The sequence below is a fragment of the Schistocerca serialis genome, chromosome 2 (genome assembly GCF_023864345.2).
Source record: "Schistocerca serialis cubense isolate TAMUIC-IGC-003099 chromosome 2, iqSchSeri2.2, whole genome shotgun sequence".
In the NCBI taxonomy this organism is placed as follows: domain Eukaryota; kingdom Metazoa; phylum Arthropoda; class Insecta; order Orthoptera; family Acrididae; genus Schistocerca; species Schistocerca serialis.
Genome location: NC_064639.1, coordinates 1,061,743,388 through 1,061,764,196, shown reverse-complemented (window position 1 = coordinate 1,061,764,196; position 20,809 = coordinate 1,061,743,388). Strand labels below are relative to the sequence as shown.

Sequence of the window (20,809 nt, the reverse complement as noted above, 5' to 3'; positions counted from 1 at the left end):
CGAAGCACGACTCACGCCCGGTACTCACAGCTTCACTTCTGCCAGTACCTCGTCTCCCACCTTCCAAAATTTACAGAAGCTCTCCTTTCTTTCAGGAGTGCTAGTTCTGCAAGGTTCGCAGGGGAGCTTCTGTAAAGTTTGGAAGGTGGGAGACGAGGTACTGGCAGAAGTGAAGCTGTGAGTACCGGGCGTGAGTCGTGCTTCGGTAGCTCAATTGGTAGAGCACTTGCCCGCGAAAGGCAAAGGTCCCGAGTTCGAGTCTCGGTCGGGCACACAGTTTTAATCTGCCAGGAAGTTTCATATCAGCGCACACTCCGCTGCAGAGTGAAAATCTCATTCTGGAAACATCCCCCAGGCTGTGGCTAAGCCATGTCTCCACAATATCCTTTCTTTCAGGAGTGCTAGTTCTGCAAGGTTTGCAGGAGAGCTTCTGTAAAGTTTGGAAGGTGGGAGACGAGGTACTGGCAGAAGTGAAGCTGTGAGTACCGGGCGTGAGTCGTGCTTCGGTAGCTCAATTGGTAGAGCACTTGCCCGCGAAAGGCAAAGGTCCCGAGTTCGAGTCTCGGTCGGGCACACAGTTTTAATCTGCCAGGAAGTTTCATATCAGCGCACACTCCGCTGCAGAGTGAAAATCTCATTCTGGATCTATTTATTTATTTATTTTTTATTTATTTGCATTTTCTTTGTGTGGAGCCATCGTAATGATGGCTTTTGCAAACATCAGACTTAATACTATGGTTATATTTACACTTATAAAATACACTATACTCTGTAGCTGTTGCTTCATATGTCTATTTTTTACGTTTATCACATTACAACTGCTATGCTAATGCCTCATGTTACAATCACTATCTTAAACTTCGTTTTAAGAATACAAACATTTTTGTATTAGAAAAGATTTTAATTTTGTTTTAAAAACATTTCCCGTGCACGTTCTTAGAGCGTTTGGTAGCTTGTTATACCAAATCAAACCACTGATATATGGACTTCTATCAGTCATTTTTAACATTGTTCTGTTACGGAAATAGTTACACTTTGTTCTAGTGTTGTGATCATGTACATCACTGCCCTTGATAGCTTCTGTTGGTTGACTTATAAAAAATACAACTATTTTGAAGATGTACAGAGAATATATTGTCAGATATTTGTGCTACACAAACATTTTACGACATGAATCTCTATGTCCCATCCCATGTATATGTCTTATTCTCTTTTCTGTAGTAGTAGTATTCTCTTTAAATGTACGTCAGCTGCACTGCCCCATAGTTCAATTCCATAATTGAGAAAAGGGTAAAGTGTTCCATAATATACTAATTTCAGTGCTTGGCTAGGAACTATCTTTTGCGACCTGACTGAGTAGATATATGGCACTACTGACTTTTCCGTATACGAAATTAATGTGGTATGTCCACCGCAAATTTTCATCAACATACACACCCAGGAATTTACAGTTACCATTTTCTGTTGCAGAGATATTACACACACTATTCATATTGTTGTGGTGAGAACTGCCTGTTTTAAATGTCAGTAGTTGAGATTTGGTGACATTCACGTTGAGTCTCTGATCACTGAAGTATTTTGTTACTTCTGTTGCGCCACTAGTAGCAAGAGATTTTAGCTCGTTACATTCACTCCCATAGAATAAGATTGATGTGTCATCTGCATAGCTTACAATATGGGAGTTAATGGGTTGTGCAATGTCGTTAATATATATAAGGAAGAGAAAGGGTCCAAGGATTGAGCCATGTGGTGCACCTTGTAATATAGGTTCACTGGTGGACTGGAAGTTCATGATTTTATTATCTAGTTTGTATGACAATTTAGTGCTTTGCTTACGATTCAGCAGGTATGTGGTTAGAAGATTCATGGTTCGATCGACAGTACCTTAAGATTTTAGCTTTTTAAGAAGTACCCTATGGTTTACTGTATCAAATGCCCTTGTCAGGTCCAACAATATACTAGCAGTCTGCATCATCTGTCCAACACACAGTAAACTTCATGGATGAACTGCGTAACTGCTGTGGTTGTACTTAGCTCTTTTCTGAAGCCATGTTGCGAATCTACAAGCAGTTTGTTTTGTCAAAAAGGTACTTACCTGAGAAAGGATAATGCTTTCGAATATCTTACTAAAAGTGGGAATTAATTATATTGGTCTATAGCTGGAGACATCTTCCGTACTTCCCTTTTTATACACTGGTTTCACTACACTCATTTTTAGAACCATTGGATACATGTTTTCTCTAAAGCTGCAGTTAATCGGGTAAGAGGTTTAGAGATTTCTTCTAAGCACGCTTTAGTAATGGCTCTGGATATGCCATCCCATCCAGATGAAAATTTTTTCTTTAGCATGTATATTGATTGCCCTGCGAACCTCCTGCTCATTCACTTCCACAAATTCAAATTTGGTACATTGGGTGAGATAGCATCGGGTCTCTACCTGTGAATCTATAATATGGATTGATTGTTTGCCAGATGTAGTAGTTATTAAAAATATTACATATAGTATCTGGGTTTTTTATAATGCTACTATCATGTCTTATGCTGAGTGGTTCCGTGTTCATCTTGTTGGGACCTTTCCGGTATTTGTCAATCAGCTTCCAAGATGCTTTGTTTACGTTGTCAGACTGTTCTATTGTTTTGCTGTTAATCTGTTTCCATAGGTTAACAATTTCAGTTTTAAAAGTTTGCTTGGCCCTATTGTATTTTTCCTCGAAAATCTGCATAGTAGTAGCTTTATAAAGCTGGTTTAGATCATGTACTTGCTGCCTGAGCTTGATCAGATTTGGTGGGAGTTTTAGTCTAGGATTACTTCCATTTTGACAGTGTTTAACTACCTTCTGGATTTCTCTGACTGGACAACTATATTCATAATGATGTAGTACCGTTGAGTAGAATTCATTCCATTTCTCATCCTGCCCTTTTTCCTGGTACACAGAATCCCATTTCTCATTTGCTAGTTTGTCTTTAAGAGCATTAATATTTGAGGTATTCAGCATTCGTTTTTGTAGCACAGGTTTTGTTATTTTAGGCATAACTGAATTTATGTATTCTGTCACCTGACAGAAGTGGTCAGAATAAAGAAAATTTAAGTTACGGTAATTTACCTTATCTATATCATCTTTGCTGATTATAGCATAATCTATTCTAGTGAAACATGTGTCCGTTCAGAGTTGTATTTACAAGATTGTATGAGGTCAGTACGTCACTGAGTTTGAAGTTTACTATACTATTTGAGTTTGCATCTATATTAAAATCACCTAATATAGTAAGGTCATTAGAACCGCCCTTACCAACAACACTACTAAGTTTATCCATAAACAGCATTACATCAGCATTTGGTGGCCTATATACTCCAATCACTTAATGCTTTGGTAACTTAAGATCATTACTGTAGATTACACTACCTGTCATTTCAATTGATCCTTCTTTGGTATGGTGTTCAAGAAAGGAATTTTTTTTAGCTTCTATATCTTAATTAACATAAACTGCCACACCATCACCTTTATGGTTTTGCCTACAATAACTATTTGCTAGTATGTAACCTTCTAATCTATAATATATTATTTCACTGCATTTTAGCCCATGTTCTGTTATTACTAGTACATGTGGCAAGTGTTCCTCTATCAATATTTGTAGTATGTCAAGTTTGTTTCTGAGATATTGCACATTTAAGTGCATTAACTTTAAGGGTGTTATCACTTCTTGTTTATTTACCATCTTGCACAAATCATAATTGTTTGAGTTACACTTTTTATGACCTTTTGCATACACTGGTTTTTTAGAACTGTCCTGCAATGACTGATCACTTATTTCATAGCCTGGCTTTTCTTTGTGTGAACAGGACTCAGTCATGTCCTAAATACATTCCTGAAAACTATTATTATGGTCCTTTATTTTAAAAAAGTCTCGTGGTTGTAGCCCAGAGCAATTGGAGCTTTCTCCACACTGTCTTTCTCGCACAGTTTGCTTATGTGGGGAAACTAGCTTGGCCTTCCCTTTCCTGTTTAAGTGGAATCCATGTTTTGTGTGTTTATCACAATTCATCTTACTTAAGTTTATCAAATGTACATGGCTAAATTTATCACACAGTTTCTTTAGCTCAGAATTGTAGTGTCGAATCTCTTTGTTTACACACGACCACAGTGGTAAACCATGTCGCACTGGCACGTTTGCGATGACAATGTTCGTTTGAAATAGTTTTGGTAATATGTTACAGAAACATTGCAGGGCTGTCTTGCTTTCGTTTTTGTATATGTCGTTGCCACCGCCATTAATCACAACGTGATGGTCTTTGTTCAGTTGACTTGTTTCAGTTGTAATATTCTCCACCACTGCATTTAACATTGCACCAGGCTTGATTTTTGCGAAAACTGAATGCTTTGAACACATACTTTCACGAAAATGTTTGGATAGTTCTCTTCCATGACTTTCGGCATACAGAAGGAGCCCTTTGGTGCATTTTAAGGTTGGCAAGTTCTTTTTTGGTTCTGTTGCAGGAGTTTTGTGTACTTTCTGGTTGGATTATGTCTGTTGTGTTACCACAATCCGCTACTAGTGCTGAGAATTTGTTTGATAATGGTATCACTGGGGCTGTACTTACATGTAGTTCTTGCTTGTTTGTATTTTTTGGCACACGCCACATTTTCTGCGCGGAATGACCATCAACAATGGTGTTGTCTTGAGTTAGGCAATAATTCCGATCCACTGCTTTATATTTTGTTTACAGTTCTTGATATTTCCTCAGAAGTTCTTGATATTTTGTATTGATTGACACTAAATCATCTGTTAACACGCTTATTATTTTTTCTTTTGTCTTTAGCGTGTTCATTATTTCGTTTTCCTTGGCACTTATAAAGCACTGTCGGCATGTCCAGTCATGTTCGTCTTTTATATATTTCAAATTGACTTTGACGTGGTATCAGTACTTGCAGTCGACACACAGGATACCTCTTTTGACCTTCTTCATGCAAATTTTACAAACCTCACTATCACTTTTTAAAGAAAGTGAGACATCACTACATGAAAAATGTTCACTCGACACCATCTTGTCCATGGCCTCACCGTGATTGAACATTGCCTCTCCCAACGCCCTACAGATTCCAAACCCACCAATTATTTCCTTGTACACCCAACCAACTAAATTCCAACCCATAACTACTTTACCTTTGAAGGGAATGCATACAGACAAATTTGTGGCACTGGCACCCTTCTATGCCAACCTCTTCATGGGCCACCTAGAGGTAACATTCTTAGCTTCTCAAAACTCCCAAACCACTGGTGGTCTGGTTCAGGTTTATTGATGACATCTTTATAATCTGGACCTGAAGCCAGAACACCTTATCCTCATTCCTCCACAAACTGATCACCTTCTCTCCCATCAATTTCACCTAGTACTCCTCCACCCATCGAGCTGCCTTCCTAGATGTTGAGCTGCTCCTCTCAGATGGCTCCATCCACACCTCAGTCCACGTCAAACCCACCAATCACCAACAGTACCTGCACTACGACAGCTGCTATTCGTTCCACACCGAAAAATCTCTCCCATACAGCCTGACGAACTGTGGTAGACGCATGTGCAGTGATGAGAACTCCCTTGATGCTGAAGGCCTCACAAAGGCCTTCACAGGCAGGCAATACCCTCTAGACCTAATTCACAAACTGATATCACATGCCATATCCTCATACTTGATTCTTGCATCCCTCCCAAGAACCAACCACAAAGAAGCACCCCATCTCATCCCTGCACACTCACTGTGGGCCAGTAAAGAGCTGGCAGTCAACTGAGCACATTGTAGGGAGCCAGGTTTAATATATATATATATATATATATATATATATATATTTCTTAGAGGAAGCCTTCCTGGTTACCCAGGCCTGCCAACCCGAAGTTTGGTACAGATTTATTGATGACATTTTCGTGATCTGGACTCACAGTGAAGAAGAACTCCAGAATTTCCTCTCCAACCTTAACTCCTTTGGTTCCATCAGATTCACCTGGTCCTACTCCAAATCCCATGCCACTTTCCTTGACGTTGACCTCCACCTGTCCAATGGCCAGCTTCACACGTCCGTCCACATTAAACCCACCAACAAGCAACAGTACCTCCATTATGACAGCTGCCACCCATTCCACATCAAACGGTCCCTTCCCTACAGCCTAGGTCTTCGTGGCAAACGAATCTGCTCCAGTCCGGAATCCTTGAACCATTACACCAACAACCTGAAAACAGCTTTTGCATCCCGTAACTACCCTCCCGACCTGGTACAGAAGCAAATAACCAGAGCCACATCCTCATCTCCTCAAACCCGGAACCTTCCACAGAAGAACCCCAAAAGTGCCCCACTTGTGACAGGATACTTTCCGGGACTGGATCAGATTCTGAATGTGGCTCTCCAGCAGGGATACGACTTCCTCAAATCCTGCCCTGAAATGAGATCCATCCTTCATGAAATCCTCCCCACTCCACCAAGAGTGTCTTTCCGCCGTCCACCTAACCTTCGCAACCTCTTAGTTCATCCCTATGAAATCCCCAAACCACCTTCCCTACCCTCTGGCTCCTACCCCTGTAACCGCCCCCGGTGTAAAACCTGTCCCATGCACCCTCCCACCACCACCTATTCCAGTCCTGTAACCCGGAAGGTGTACACGATCAAAGGCAGGGCCACGTGTGAAAGCACCCACGTGATTTACCAACTGACCTGCCTACACTGTGAAGCGTTCTATGTGGGAATGACCAGCAACAAACTGTCCATTCGCATGAATGGACACAGGCAGACAGTGTTTGTTGGTAATGAGGATCACCCTGTGGCTAAACATGCCTTGGTGCACGGCCAGCACATCTTGGCACAGTGTTACACCGTCCGGGTTATCTGGATACTTCCCACTAACACCAACCTGTCAGAACTCCGGAGATGGGAACTTGCCCTTCAGCATATCCTTTCTTCTCGCTATCCGCCAGGCCTCAATCTCCGCTAATTTCTAATTTCAATTTGCCGCCGCTCATACCTCACCTGTCTTTCAACTTCATCTCTGCCTCTGTACATCCGCCCCGACTGACATCTCTGCCCAAACTCTTTGCCTTTACAAATGTCTGCTTGTGTCTGTGTATGTGTGGATGGATATGTGTGTGTGTGCGAGTGTATACCTGTCCTTTTTTCCCCCTAAGGTAAGTCTTTCCGCTCCCGGGATTGGAATGACTCCTTACCCTCTCCCTTAAAACCCATATCCTTTTGTCTTTCCTTCTCCTTCCCTCTTTCCTGACGAGGCAACCATAGGTTGCGAAAGCTAGAATTTTGTGTGTATGTTTGTGTTTGTTTGTGTGTCTATCGACCTGCCAGCGCTTTTGTTTGGTAAGTTTCATCATCTTTCTTTCTAGATATATATATATATATATATATATATGTATATATATATGAGGTGACTTACCGAACAAAAGCGCTGGCAGGTCGATAGACACACAAACAAACACAAACACACACACAAAATTCAAGCTTTCGCAACAAACTGTTGCCTCATCAGGAAAGAGGGAAGGAGAGGGGAAGACGAAAGGAAGTGGGTTTTAAGGGAGAGGGTAAGGAGTCATTCCAATCCCGGGAGCGGAAAGACTTACCTTAGGGGGAAAAAAGGACAGCTATACACTCGCACACACGCACATATCCATCCACACATACAGACACAAGCAGACATATTTAAAGACAAAGAGTTTGGGCAGAGATGTCAGTCGAGGCAGAAGTGTAGAGGCAAAGAAGTTGTTGAAAGACAGGTGAGGTATGAGTGGCGGCAAATTGAAATTAGAAATTAGCGGAGATTGAGGCCTGGCGGATAGCGAGAAGAAAGGATATGCTGAAGGGCAAGTTCCCATCTCCGGAGTTCTGACAGGTTGGTGTTAGTGGGAAGTATCCAGATAACCCGGACGGTGTAACACTGTGCCAAGATGTGCTGGCCGTGCACCAAGGCATGTTTAGCCACAGGGTGATCCTCATTACCAACAAACACTGTCTGCCTGTGTCCATTCATGCGAATGGACAGTTTGTTGCTGGTCATTCCCACATAGAATGCATCACAGTGTAGGCAGGTCAGTTGGTAAATCACGTGGGTGCTTTCACACGTGGCTCTGCCTCTGATCGTGTACACCTTCCGGGTTACAGGACTGGAGTAGGTGGTGGTGGGAGGGTGCATGGGACAGGTTTTGCATCGGGGGCGGTTACAAGGATAGGAGCCAGAGGGTAGGGAAGGTGGTTTGGGGATTTCATAGGGATGAACTAACAGGTTACGAAGGTTAGGTGGACGGCGGAAAGACACTCTTGGCGGAGTGGGGAGGATTTCATGAAGGATGGATCTCATTTCAGGGCAGGATTTGAGGAAGTCGTATCCCTGCTGGAGAGCCACATTCAGAGTCTGGTCCAGTCCCGGAAAGTATCCTGTCACAAGTGGGGCACTTTTGTGGTTCTTCTGTGGGGGATTCTGGGTTTGAGGGGACGAGGAAGTGGCTCTGGTTATTTGCTTCTGTACCAGGTCGGGAGGGTAGTTGCGGGATGCGAAAGCTGTTTTCAGGTTGTTGGTGTAATGATTCAGGGATTCCGGACTGGAGCAGATTCGTTTGCCACGAAGACCTAGGCTGTAGGGAAGGGACCGTTTGATGTGGAATGGGTGGCAGCTGTCATAATGGAAGTACTGTTGCTTGTTGGTGGGTTTGATGTGGAATTTTTCCCACGTGGAATGTTTCCTTCCATTATATATATATATATATATATATATATATATATGTGTGTGTGTGTGTGTGTGTGTGTGTGTGTAGCCATTCTCATCATCATCTGTTTGTGTGCCTATGGGCAACACAGCATTTCTGTCTTACAGTGAGTCATCTCCTTTATTCATAAATAATTTTTATTTTCAACCATAACTTTCTCTAGCTGATTGATTTGTGTGTGTGTGTGTGTGTGTGTGTGTGTGTGTGAGAGAGAGAGAGAGAGAGAGAGAGAGAGAGAGAGTGAGTGTGATTGTGTGTATGTATTTCATTGCACTATGCATAAGAGAAAAAAGAAGGTGACTCTAAGCGGAAAGTTATTAAAACCTTTAAGATGAAAATGGTGTATACAGGGTCCAGAAGATTTTGTGGCACACTCAAGGGTTGCAGATGGTGTTTTGATTGGTGTTCTCTGAATCAGAGGAGGAACATTTATTTTGAACAGGGTAAGAGTGAGAAATATTAAATGTTATCTAAGGTTGGCTACTTAGGGGATCACAAAACAGTAGCAGTGGACAATGGGATATCCTCCTGATAGACTAAATTTTCCTGGCACCCCATCTGAAACTGAGATAAGAATGTGGAAATGGTTAAAACTGCTATAGCTTGCAAAACAGTGTTGTCCCACAGTTTACTTTTTGAAACCCTCTTGTTCTGTAGACATATGAGGGCATGGATTAGGGAAGGAATATTTGATAAGTCATTGCATTACAGGTGAGTTGCACATTTCTTTCTGCCTGTGGTGTTTGCCTTTTGTTTGCTGAAATGGAAAAAAGATCATGTTGTTGATGAAGACTTACTTGTTGCATTTAAACAATTAAGGTTTTGATACCTCTGGCAGATACAAAAGGCAAGAATGATTTGCATGAACATTGTACACTTGTCTCTCCCAGAGTGTTTGACCATCTTATACACGGCGAGCAATAGTAACCATGTGGCACCATCTCAGGCACAAACAGTTATTCCAGTTGATGAAGAGCTCTCAAATCCCCAGCCAGGTGGCAGTGTTGAGATACCGCAACATGTCAATGAGTGTCATACATGTCATTCATCAGCAAAATCTTTGCTACTGCTGCTGTGTATTGTCAAGCATGTATGACACGTGGTGGTGGTGATCACTAACCTGGTTGCTGACTGTTTTTCATGAGTAGCACCTTATACTCATAGTCTCTTACTGAAAATTATTTGGTTTTTAACTAAGTTGAGCAATAACAGATGCAACACCAATGGTTTAAGGGTCACTTATTTGCACGTTTATTCTGATTAGATCACATTTGAGCGATGGCCAGTCTTCCCTACATTTTCTCATATAATTAGCAGTTTGTTGGTCAGAAATAGTACCATATATACTCATAGATGTTTGTGAGCTAGTGTCTAGAATGTAATCATCTTCTGAAACAAAAGGTAGCAAAAATATTCTGTTGGCAACCACCTACACATGAAGATATGATGATCATAATAAAATAAGAGAGATCAGAGCTCACACAGAAAGATTTAAGTGCTTGTTTTTTCCACATGCCATTCTAGAGTGGAATGGTAGAGAAATAGCTTGAAAGTGGTTTGATGAACCTTGTGCCAGGCACTTAATTGTGAACTGCTGAGTAGTCATGTATATGTAGATGTAAAAGTATGCTAAAAAGACACAACACAGTTGAAGATTCTTACACCAAGATGTCCAAGTGGTCATAACTGATTCCAGATTTTCAAGATAAGGGACATGAAGATGTGGGTTCAGAACTGAGTGTGAACTTTTTACACATAGATGCAGACTCCAGCAAATAAATGTTGATAAAGTGGATTCTAGGTGTGTACTTTTTACACGTAGACGTTACCATGACAGTTTGCAAGCATGGACTCTCTGTGAGTCAGAAACATGTTGTAAATGCAAGGAGTGACACTGAGATGTCGCTCTATGGAATTCTACTCACAGAGTGAGGATTTCTTGTGCGGAGGAGGTGTATAAAGATGGGTATGTAGATATTTTGTGAAAATGGTAATTATATTTTAGTTTATAACAATATAAGGATCAGATTTAGCAGTCGTGTTAACATACTTAACCTAACACTAAATTCGTTTAATTGTATGGTAGATGAGTAGAAAAGTATTAAAGTCAGATGCACTATTTGATTGATACACTGTGTATCTGTGCAATAATTGCTGGTTTCATGTAAAGTCATCAGGTTCATAATTTCTCCAATTCATGGGATTTCTTAATTAGAGTCTTCTTTGGGTAACCGAAGGTGCTATGTGATTCAGAAAAATTGTTGCAACAAAAGCATGATATCAAGTCTAGGAAATAAACAAGATTAAAGATTCAAATGATGAAAATATTTTTGATGTGTCCAAATTGTAATTACAAATAATTTCTAGGTTAATGAATTTTCAGATTGAGTAAGCCTTTGACTGCAAAGAGTAAAATTAGTGCTTTCTAATGAAGTAGGTGTTTTTTTTTTTAATAAACTGTTATTAGCTCACACTATTTTTATGACCACATGGCCTGGGAACAAGTTCAATTACCAATTTATCTTAAAAGAAAATGTGTTATGCAAAAACTAAATATATCATTGTAATCAGCAGATTGTAAATTAAAAAGTGAATAATAAGATTACATAAAATACTGCACAAATAACAATTTGGCACTTTTAGTGTACATATGATGTGTGCAGTGTCTGTATAATTGGAATCAGTTGACAGAAAAGAAGAAAATAATCATTTAACAAATAGAATTGTAGCAAAAGGAGTAATTCCACTTTTCTACATTTCATTGGGATTTTGGTATTTGGTTTTCATCACAGTTGTATTTATGCACAGTATTGGGGGGTCACACCATGTGGTAATGTGTGGGGATCAAGTGTGTGTATGTCAAAATAGATCATGGGTGATTTGCTGGATACCAGTGTCCAAAGGGCACAATATTTTGGCAAATTACGTCATCGCCATCATCAGGTGACCTGATGGACTGACTGACGGGGAGCCGGCACTGCACTTTTATCTCCTCCCCTACTTTCTCTGATCAGCCACTGCCTCCGCCATCCATGCCCAGCATCCAGTGGCTGTGTTTTGGATGGAGGAATGTGGTCATTGCATTTATTCCTTTTTGTGGCACATTATGTGGGAAGATAGGATGAATCTTCAGAAGAAGCAAGTGAAGACAGTCTTCTGCCCACAAGCCAAAACATGAGCACTGCTTGGTAGTGTGAAAGATGATCTGGAACTATGGAAATCCAAGCTCTGTCAGTTACCCTGCCAATGTGGTAAGACATACATAGGTCACATGGTGTGTACTGCCGAAGATCATTGCTGAGAACACCAACGGCACTCCACACTGCAGCAGCCTAACAAGTCAGCAGTTGCAGAACATTGCCCAACGGAATTACATAGACTGGATTATCAGCACACCAAGGTTCTGACACAGACACCCAACTTCTGGTAGTCTGTCATTAAGGAATCTATTGAGATTCGAGTAACGGAACCGCTAATAAAATGGTTCAAATGGCTCTGAGCACTATGGGACTTAACATCTATGGTCATCAGTCCCCTAGAACTTAGAACTACTTAAACCTAACTAACCTAAGGACAGCACACAACACCCAGTCATCACGAGGCAGAGAACCGCTAATAAATCATGGTAGAACTTACAATGTTAGTAAGGCATGGAACCCTACTATTAGAAAGGTCAAGAAAAGAAATGAGATACCAGACATCAGACTGACCTTGGGAGCAGGTGCAGGAACAGCAGAGCTACTGCCAACGCATACACCTGGACATGAACCAAGGATGGACTACTGTGTTGGCAGGAGGAGCAGAGGTAGGATTTGATTTCTTGCATTAAAGAGAAGCAGAATCATTTGTCTATTTCCCAGCAGTATTTGGAATTGTCCAACTGCAGCCCAGATCAGTTTGTGTATTCACAATTGTCAAGGCATTATTTCTAAACTTCACATAAAATAACAATCAGATAAACAGTTTCAAGGCTGCACATCATATGACATTGATATATTATTTAGAAACACAGACTTATGTTACGCAACTTAACATGGAAGCAAACTTAGTAATCCCATTCACTAAAAAAAAGATTCTGCTTTACCACAAAAATGTGTGTTTAATTGCCAGCAACTAACCTATTCAAAATTATTTAATTCTGGCACAAACTACTACTTCAACAGATTGTTTGCCAGATAGGACACCACATAAGTACTTTCTCCTTATGATCTTCCAGAAATACTGGACAAAATTTACTGAACTAAAAGAGCAGGGTACTATGAAATAAATTGGATTTTGCTAATGGAAAACAATCAGATGGCACACACTTTTCAATTGACAAGAAAGTGCCATATAATAATAATAATAATAATAATAATCTCAAAGAATGGTATTCAATTGTTTTAACATTAATTTTTATTTGATTTGTTCAACTTAGTTTAACTCCCTTTTTCTTTTCTTTTAATGAAGTTATTGCACATGATAAAATTTAGCCCACGCGTAGGACACTTTGCGTGGCAGAAATACAGAATGAAAACACATTTTCCTTTGAAAATTTATGTTTCAACTTTGAATATGATTGAAACATACAAAATGGATTTGTCAATAAATTGAGGAGTAAAGGTAAGAACTCACTGCATACTAGTGGTGCTGACTTTTTGAAAGGCACATAGACAAGCCTGAGAGTTTTGGTAGCTTTAGAATCACCCTAGCTTACTACATTGTGCTGGCACTGGGGTGAAGGCTTGTATCAGATGGACTGGGCACAGGAAGAAAGGAAGCTGGGAGTGTGATGGAGGTTTGGGCAATGTTGGGTGATGACTTGGGGGCTTGGGGGGGGGGGGGAGAGGGGGGAGGCAGTAAGTGCATGGTAGAATAATGTGACACTGGTCAGCTCCTTCTTGCCTCATGCTGGGAGAGTTTTGCACAGTGCCCGACGACATGGACGGGTGGATTAAGAGTAGGAGATGGATAAGGGGGAAGAAGATGTGGATTATGGGATCAAAGGATGTGTTTTGAGGACAATTTACATCTATATAATCCAGAGAAGCCAGTGTTGGGAGGATGGATCCAAGTGACTTGGGTTGTGAAACAGCCATTGAAATTGAACATGTTGCTCTCAGCAGCATGTTCTCCCGCTGGATGATTGGCTCAGGTCTTGGGCATTTTATGGCAATGGCCATTCATTCAAGTGGACAGCTGGTTGGCAATCATGCCCACATAAATTGCTCTACAGAACTTACAGGAAAGTTGATATTGATGGGATTGCCTTCATAGCTGGCTCTGCATTTGATAGAATAGGATGTGTCAGTGACGGGTCTGCAGATTTGCTGGATGTATTTATCAGATAGGTCCAGTACATGACTCTTTTGTAGAGACAGACCAATGTGGTAAGAGTTTGGGTGAAGGTGTGGCATAGTGGCGGATAATCTAACAGTGTTCAGAAAGGATAGATTAAATACAGTTGGTGGTGGAGTATTTATTGCTGTCAGAGGTAGTTTGCATTGTAGTGAAACTGAAGTAGATAGTTCGTGTGGAATACTATGGGTAGAGTTTATACCTGACAATCGGACTAAGCTATTAATTGGATCATTTTACCAACCCCCTGACTCAGAATATATAGTTGCTGAACAGTTCAAAGAAAACTTGAGCCTCATTTTAAATAAGGACCCTGCTCATGCAATTATAGTCGGTGGTGACTTTAATCTACCCTAAATATGCTGGACAAATTTTACATTTAAAGCTGGCGACATGCATAAAACGTCATCTGAAATCGTACTTAATGCTTTTTCAGAAAATTATTTTGAACTGTTAGTTCATGAGCCCACTTGTAGCGTAAATTGTTGCGAAAGCATACTTGACCTTTTTAGCAACAAATAATCCTGGACAAATAGTGAGTATTGTGACGAATACAGGGATTAGCGACCACAAGGCAGTTGCTGCTAGGCTGAATACCGTAACTGTTAGAACTTCAAGTTTAACACATATAATTAAGAAAGACACAACACCACATATAAGTCACAGAGTAAATTGACATGTGTACACGTTAGCGTTCGAATAAGCACTGAGTCTCAGTCTAGCAGCCGCTGCTCGGCTGGCCACTTTGGTGGCGCAGCTGCTGCATGGCTGGCAGACAGCGCCACACGTAGAGGACGTGCGTAATTGCGCGGCGGCACTTTGAATGATCGGCGAGTCACAACACTTTTCCCCCCTTTGAAATTGTTGCACTGGTCTTGATGGAGGTGTCCTGGAGATGGCTAACGTCCATAGGCGTTGTTTGACTTGCCGTAAAGTCTCGAGGAGGAGGCTTCCCGTACGGACGGAAGTGTCCCCGATGATAACGGGTCGAGATGACAGGAGACGTAGGGGTCGAATCTGCTGGGGCCCCATGCACCAATCTGCCCGTTGCGGCAAGTCCAGTTGATATGACAGGAGACATGGGTGATGTGTCAGCATCCGTTGGAGGAGGAGGCGAGTAGATGTACTCTGACAGAGGTTGGTCCTCCGGTTCCTGCATGGGCACGTCTCCTGGTGGCATCCATTCTGGTGCTGGCATCGCGATGACGGTGAGAGGGCTGCGTTGTGAGTATTGAGAGATGCCAAGATCCCGAGCATCGGGTAGAGCCAAAGGTGGTGTGGCGGCATTCGGAACAGGCGTTGCTGGCACCCGAGGCCGAAGCTGGTCCGAATGACGCACTGCAACACCCGTGTCCGTCTGGATTTCATACAGGCGTCTGCCATGGTGTCTTAAGATCCGGCCCGGGCTCCATTTTGGCCGCCTGCCATATCCCCGTACCCAGACGAGGTCGTCGACGGTGAACCGGCCAAGTGAAGGCACCCGCGGCCGTGAGGCCGCAGAAGATGAAGTAGCGTGCGGGGCTGTCGGCCATGTAAGAGCTCAGCCGGGCTGTGATCGCCCATGGGGGTGAAACGGTAAGACGCCAGGAACTGGAGAAGCGCATCATCAGCAGCAGAAGAAGTCAGAAGTTTCCGCATCTGAGCCTTAAATGTGCGGACCAGTCGTTCAGCCTCACCGTTGGATTGTGGATGGAACGGCGGGGCCGTGACATGCGTAACACCGTGACGACCACAAAAATCCGCAAAGTCGGAAGAGGCAAATTGCGGACCATTATGAGTAACAAGAGTAGAGGGGAGGCCTTCCAAAGAAAAAATGCGGGCAAGAGCACTGGTGATTGCCGCGGTGGTAGGTGACGTGCAACGGACAATGGAAGGAAAGTTAGAGTAGGCGTCAATTACGATGAGCCAATAAGTACCTAAAAAGGGTCCCGCAAAATCAGCATGAATGCGCTCCCAGGGCTTCTCAGGCGAAGGCCACGGTGACAAAGATGACTTCGGGGCAGCGGCCTATGATGCACAAGGGCCGCAGGCAGCAACCATGTGTGCTATTTCAGAGTCGATGCCAGGCCAGCACACATGACGGCGCACCAGAGATTTTGTGCGAGACACACCCCAGTGCCCCTGGTGAAGGAGGCGCAAGACCGAAGCACGCAAAGATGCAGGGACCACAACACGCGGCGAAGCATTGTCAGTGGAGAGGAGGATAACACCATCCCTAGCCGTGAGGTGGTAGCGCAAAGTTTAGTAGTTCCGCAACGGATCAGAAGTCTTAGCGGATGGGCGATCTGGCCAACCCTTCTGAATACAGTGTAAAACCCGGGAGAGGGTAGGGTCAGAACCCGTAGCAGCCGCCAGCCTGTCCCCAGTGATGGGGAACCCGTCCACAACCTGCTGCTTGGCAACATCCAGGTGGAAACACAAAAGTTCGTCCCTATCGAATGCCTGATCAGGACCCATGGGAAGGCGAGACAAAGCATCAGCATTCACATGTTGAGCCGTTGGCCGGAAATGAATCTCATAATTGAAACGGGACAAGTAAATAGCCCAACGCTGGAGGCGGTGTGCAGCCTTGTCGGGAAGTGACGTTGATGGATGAAACAAGGAAACAAGTGGTTTGTGATCCATAACAAGATGAAATTTTGAGCCATATAGAAAAACACCAAACTTATGAAGAGCATAAATGATGGCCAAAGCTTCTTTCTCAATTTGAGAATACTTTTGTTGGGCATCCGTGAGCGTTTTGGAGGCATAGGCAATGGGTTGTTCCGACCCGTCAGAAAGACGGTGCGCAAGGACTGCCCCAACCCCGTATTGAGAGGCGTCTGTGGCAAGAACAAGATGTTGGCCAGGTCGATAAGTAGCCAGGCACGGGGCCTGTTTCAGCATAGTCTTTAGTTTCTGGAATGCCGCGTCACATGACGCGGACCAGTGAAAAGGCTTGTTTTTATGCAACAGGCGATACAAAGGCTGAGCCACCGACGCCGCAGACGGTAAAAACTTGTGATAGTATGCTATTTTCTCCAAGAAGGCCTGCAGTTCCTTAACAGATGTAGGGCGAGGAAGGGCATCAATCGCAGCGACAGTTTGTTGAAGCAGACGAATACCATCCCGAGAGAGTTGAAACCCCAAGTACGTGATAGAGGCCTGAAAAAAGTGTGATTTCTGAAGATTACACTTAAGACCGGCAGTCTGTAAGACATTAAAAAGTGTGCAGAGATTTTGAAGATGTTCTACAGTGGTGGAGCCAGTGACAACAATGTCGTCCATGTAATTGATACACCCAGGGACAGGGAGCAATAATTGTTCCAAGAATCGCTGAAAGAGAGCAGGGGCGCTAGCAATCCCGAATGGCAAGTGTTGGTATTGATAGAGGCCGAAAGGTGTGTTAAGGACCAGAAACTGCCGGGAAGCAGCGTCGAGAGGAAGTTGATGATAAGGTTCTGACAAGTCAATTTTAGAAAAATACTGTCCCCCAGCGAGTTTAGTGAACAGTTCTTCAGGACGAGGCATAGGGTAAGTGTCGATGAGGCATTGAGCATTTACAGTGGCTTTGAAATCACCACAGAGACGAATATCACCATTGGGCTGAGCAACTACAACGACAGGAGAGGACCACTCACTGGAAGTGACAGGAAGCAAGACCCCTGAAGTAGTGAAACGATCCAACTCCCGTTTTACCCGATCACGAAGGGCCATAGGAATGGGCCGAGCCCGAAAAAACTTAGGCCGAGCAGTGGGTTTGAGCGTGATATGAGATTCAAAGTCATTTGCACGGCCTAACCCAGGAGAAAAAAAGGGATGAAAATTTCGTCGACAAGGAATCCAGTTGAGCATAAGGAATAGCGTCAGAGACAATATTGACAGAGTCATCTATGGAGAACCCAAAAACGCGAAAGGCATTGAAACCAAAAAGATTTTCTGCGTTGCTCTGGTCGACCACAAATATGGGAACAGTGCGAACGACGGATTTGTAAGATACCTCAGCATTAAACTGTCCCAAGAGAGAAATCTTCTGTTTATTGTACGTCCGTAATTGCCGAGTGACAGGGGACAGGAGTGGAGAGCCCAGCTGAAGATACGTCTGAGAATTAATTATAGTGGCAGCAGAACCGGTATCCACTTGCATGCGAACATCTCGACCAAAGATTTGGACAGTGAGGAATAACTTCCCTGAAAGGGAAGAAGTGCAATTGACAGACAACACAGAATCAGAATCAGCGTCATGTTCATGAACATCATGTATGCGGTCGGATTTGCAAACGGAAGACACATGACCTTTCTTTTTGCAATTGTGACACACAGCCCAACGTTGGGGACAATCCTCGCGTGAATGTTTTGTAAAACACCGCGGACATGAAGGAAGTTGCCGGGGATTTTGCTGCAGTTTCTTAGTGGGTTGTTTACGGCTAGGCCGAGGCGGCGCGTGGGAGCGCACTGCGGCCACGTCGGCCGGCGGGGACGCGCCGCACGCGTCGTCAACAGCGCTCAGAGGTTGTATTTCCCTGACATCACCCCACGCTTCTATTTGCGCCCCAGCGGCGCGAGAAATTTCAAAAGACTGTGCAATGGAGAGAACTTCATCTAGAGTCGGATTCGCCAACTGAAGGGCACGTTGCCGAACTTCGTTGTCGGGCACCGACCGGATAATAGCATCCCGTACCATGGAATCGGCATAGGATTCTTTGTGAACGTCAGTAACAAATTGACACTTTCGACTGAGACCGTGAAGTTCAGCAGCCCAAGCGCGATGGATTCATTTGGTTGTTTTTGACAATGATAAAAGGCAACACGAGAGGCTACCACATACGTTTGCTTTTGAAAATAGACAGACAGAAGGGAGCATATTTCAGCAAAGGACAAAGACGCAGGATCCTTCAAAGGAGCCAATTGCGACTACAACCGATACATTTGAGGTGAAATCCAGGAAAGGAACAGTCTTACATGGTTGTTCGTCCGTGACATGAAATGCCAAGAAGTGCTGTCGAAGACGTTTTTCATAATCAGACCAGTCTTCCGCCGTCTCGTCGTAAGGAGGAAAAGGAGGTACCGCCAACGACGAGAAACGCCCCACATTTGACGCCACGACGAAATCGCGAATCGCCGCTGTTAAAAGCGTTTGCTGTTCAAGGAGATTTTGCAAGAGTTGCTTGACAGTAGCCATGGAACCCTGTGAGTCAACGGTGAAAAGGAAAAATCCCATCCTCGTCGCCAATTGTTAGAACTTCAAGTTTAACACATATATTTAGGAACGACACAACAACACATATAAGTCACAGAGTGAGTTGACATGTGTACACGTTAGCGTTCACATAAGCACTGAGTCTCAGTCTAGCGGCCGCTGCTCGGCTGGCCGCTTAGGTGGCGCAGCTGCTGCATGGCTGGCAGACAGCGCCGCACGTAGAGGACGTGCGTAATTGCGCGGCGGCACTTTGAATGATCGGCAAGTCACAGCAGTAACACCTTCAACCATCAAAAAGAAATGCAAAGTATATCTATTTAACAAAGCTGATAAAAAATTCTCTAAACGCCTTTTTAAGAGACAGTCTTCAGTTCTTCTGATCTGATCATGTAAGTGTAGAAAAGTTGTGGAATGTTTTCAAGGAGATAGTGTCAACAGCCGTTGAGAGATATATACCACATAAATTAATAAGTGATGGTACTGATCCCCCGTGGTACACAAAACGGGTCAGATCGTTGTTGCAGAAGCAACGAAAAAAGCCTGCCAAATTTAAAAGAATGCAAAATCCCCAAGATTGGCAAAGTTTTACAGAAGTTCTAAATATGACATCTACTTCAAAGCGAGGTGCTTTTAATAATTTTCCCAACAAAATTCTGTCTCGAAATCTGGCAGAAAATCCAAAGAGGTTCTGGTCACACTTAAAGCACACCAGTGGCAAGACGCAATCAATACCTTCACTGTGCGATAACGACGGTGAAGTCACTGATTACAGTGCCACTAAAGCAGAGTTATTAAACACAGTTTTCTGGAACTCCTTCACCAAAGAAGATGAAGTAAATATTCCTGAATTCCAATTTAGTACAACTACCAAGATGAGAAACATAGAAGTAGATATCCTCTGAGTAACAAAGCAGCTTAAATCACTTAATAAAGGCAAGGCCTCCGGTCCAGATTGTATACCAGTCAGGTTCCTCTCAGAGTATGCTGATAAAATAGCTCCATATTTAGCAATTTTATACAACCGCTCGCTCACAGAAAGATCTGTACCTAAAGACTGGAAAACTGCTAAAGTCACACCAATACCCAAAAAGAGAAGTAGGAGTAATCCGCTGAATTACAGGCCTATATCACTAACATCGATTTGCAGTAGGGTTTTGGAACATATACTGTATTCGAACATTATGAAGTACCTCGAAGAAAACGATTTATTGACACATAGTCAGCACAGTTTCAGAAAATATCATTCTTGTGAAACACAACTAGCTCTTTATACTCATTAAGTAATAACTGCTATCGACAGGGGATGTCAAATTGATTCCATATTTTTAGATTTCTAGAAGGCTTTCAATACCATTCCTCACAAGCATCTTCTAATCAAACTGCGTGCCTACGGAGTATCGCCTCAGTTGTGCGACTGGATTCGTGATTTCCTGTCAGAAAGATCACAGTTCATAGTAATAGATGGAAAGTCATCGAGTAAAACAAAGGTAATATCCGGGGTTCCCCAAGGAAGTGTTATAGGCCCTCTATTGTTCCTGACCTA

The 20,809-nt window shown here is 43.0% G+C and overlaps 1 protein-coding gene across 3 annotated transcripts in view; it reads left to right on the top strand.

Moving 5' to 3' along the window:
* Positions 1-20,809, top strand: part of LOC126458512 (endoplasmic reticulum-Golgi intermediate compartment protein 2) — an 88,000-nt gene that overhangs the window by 26,498 nt on the left and 40,693 nt on the right. The window lies entirely within an intron of this gene.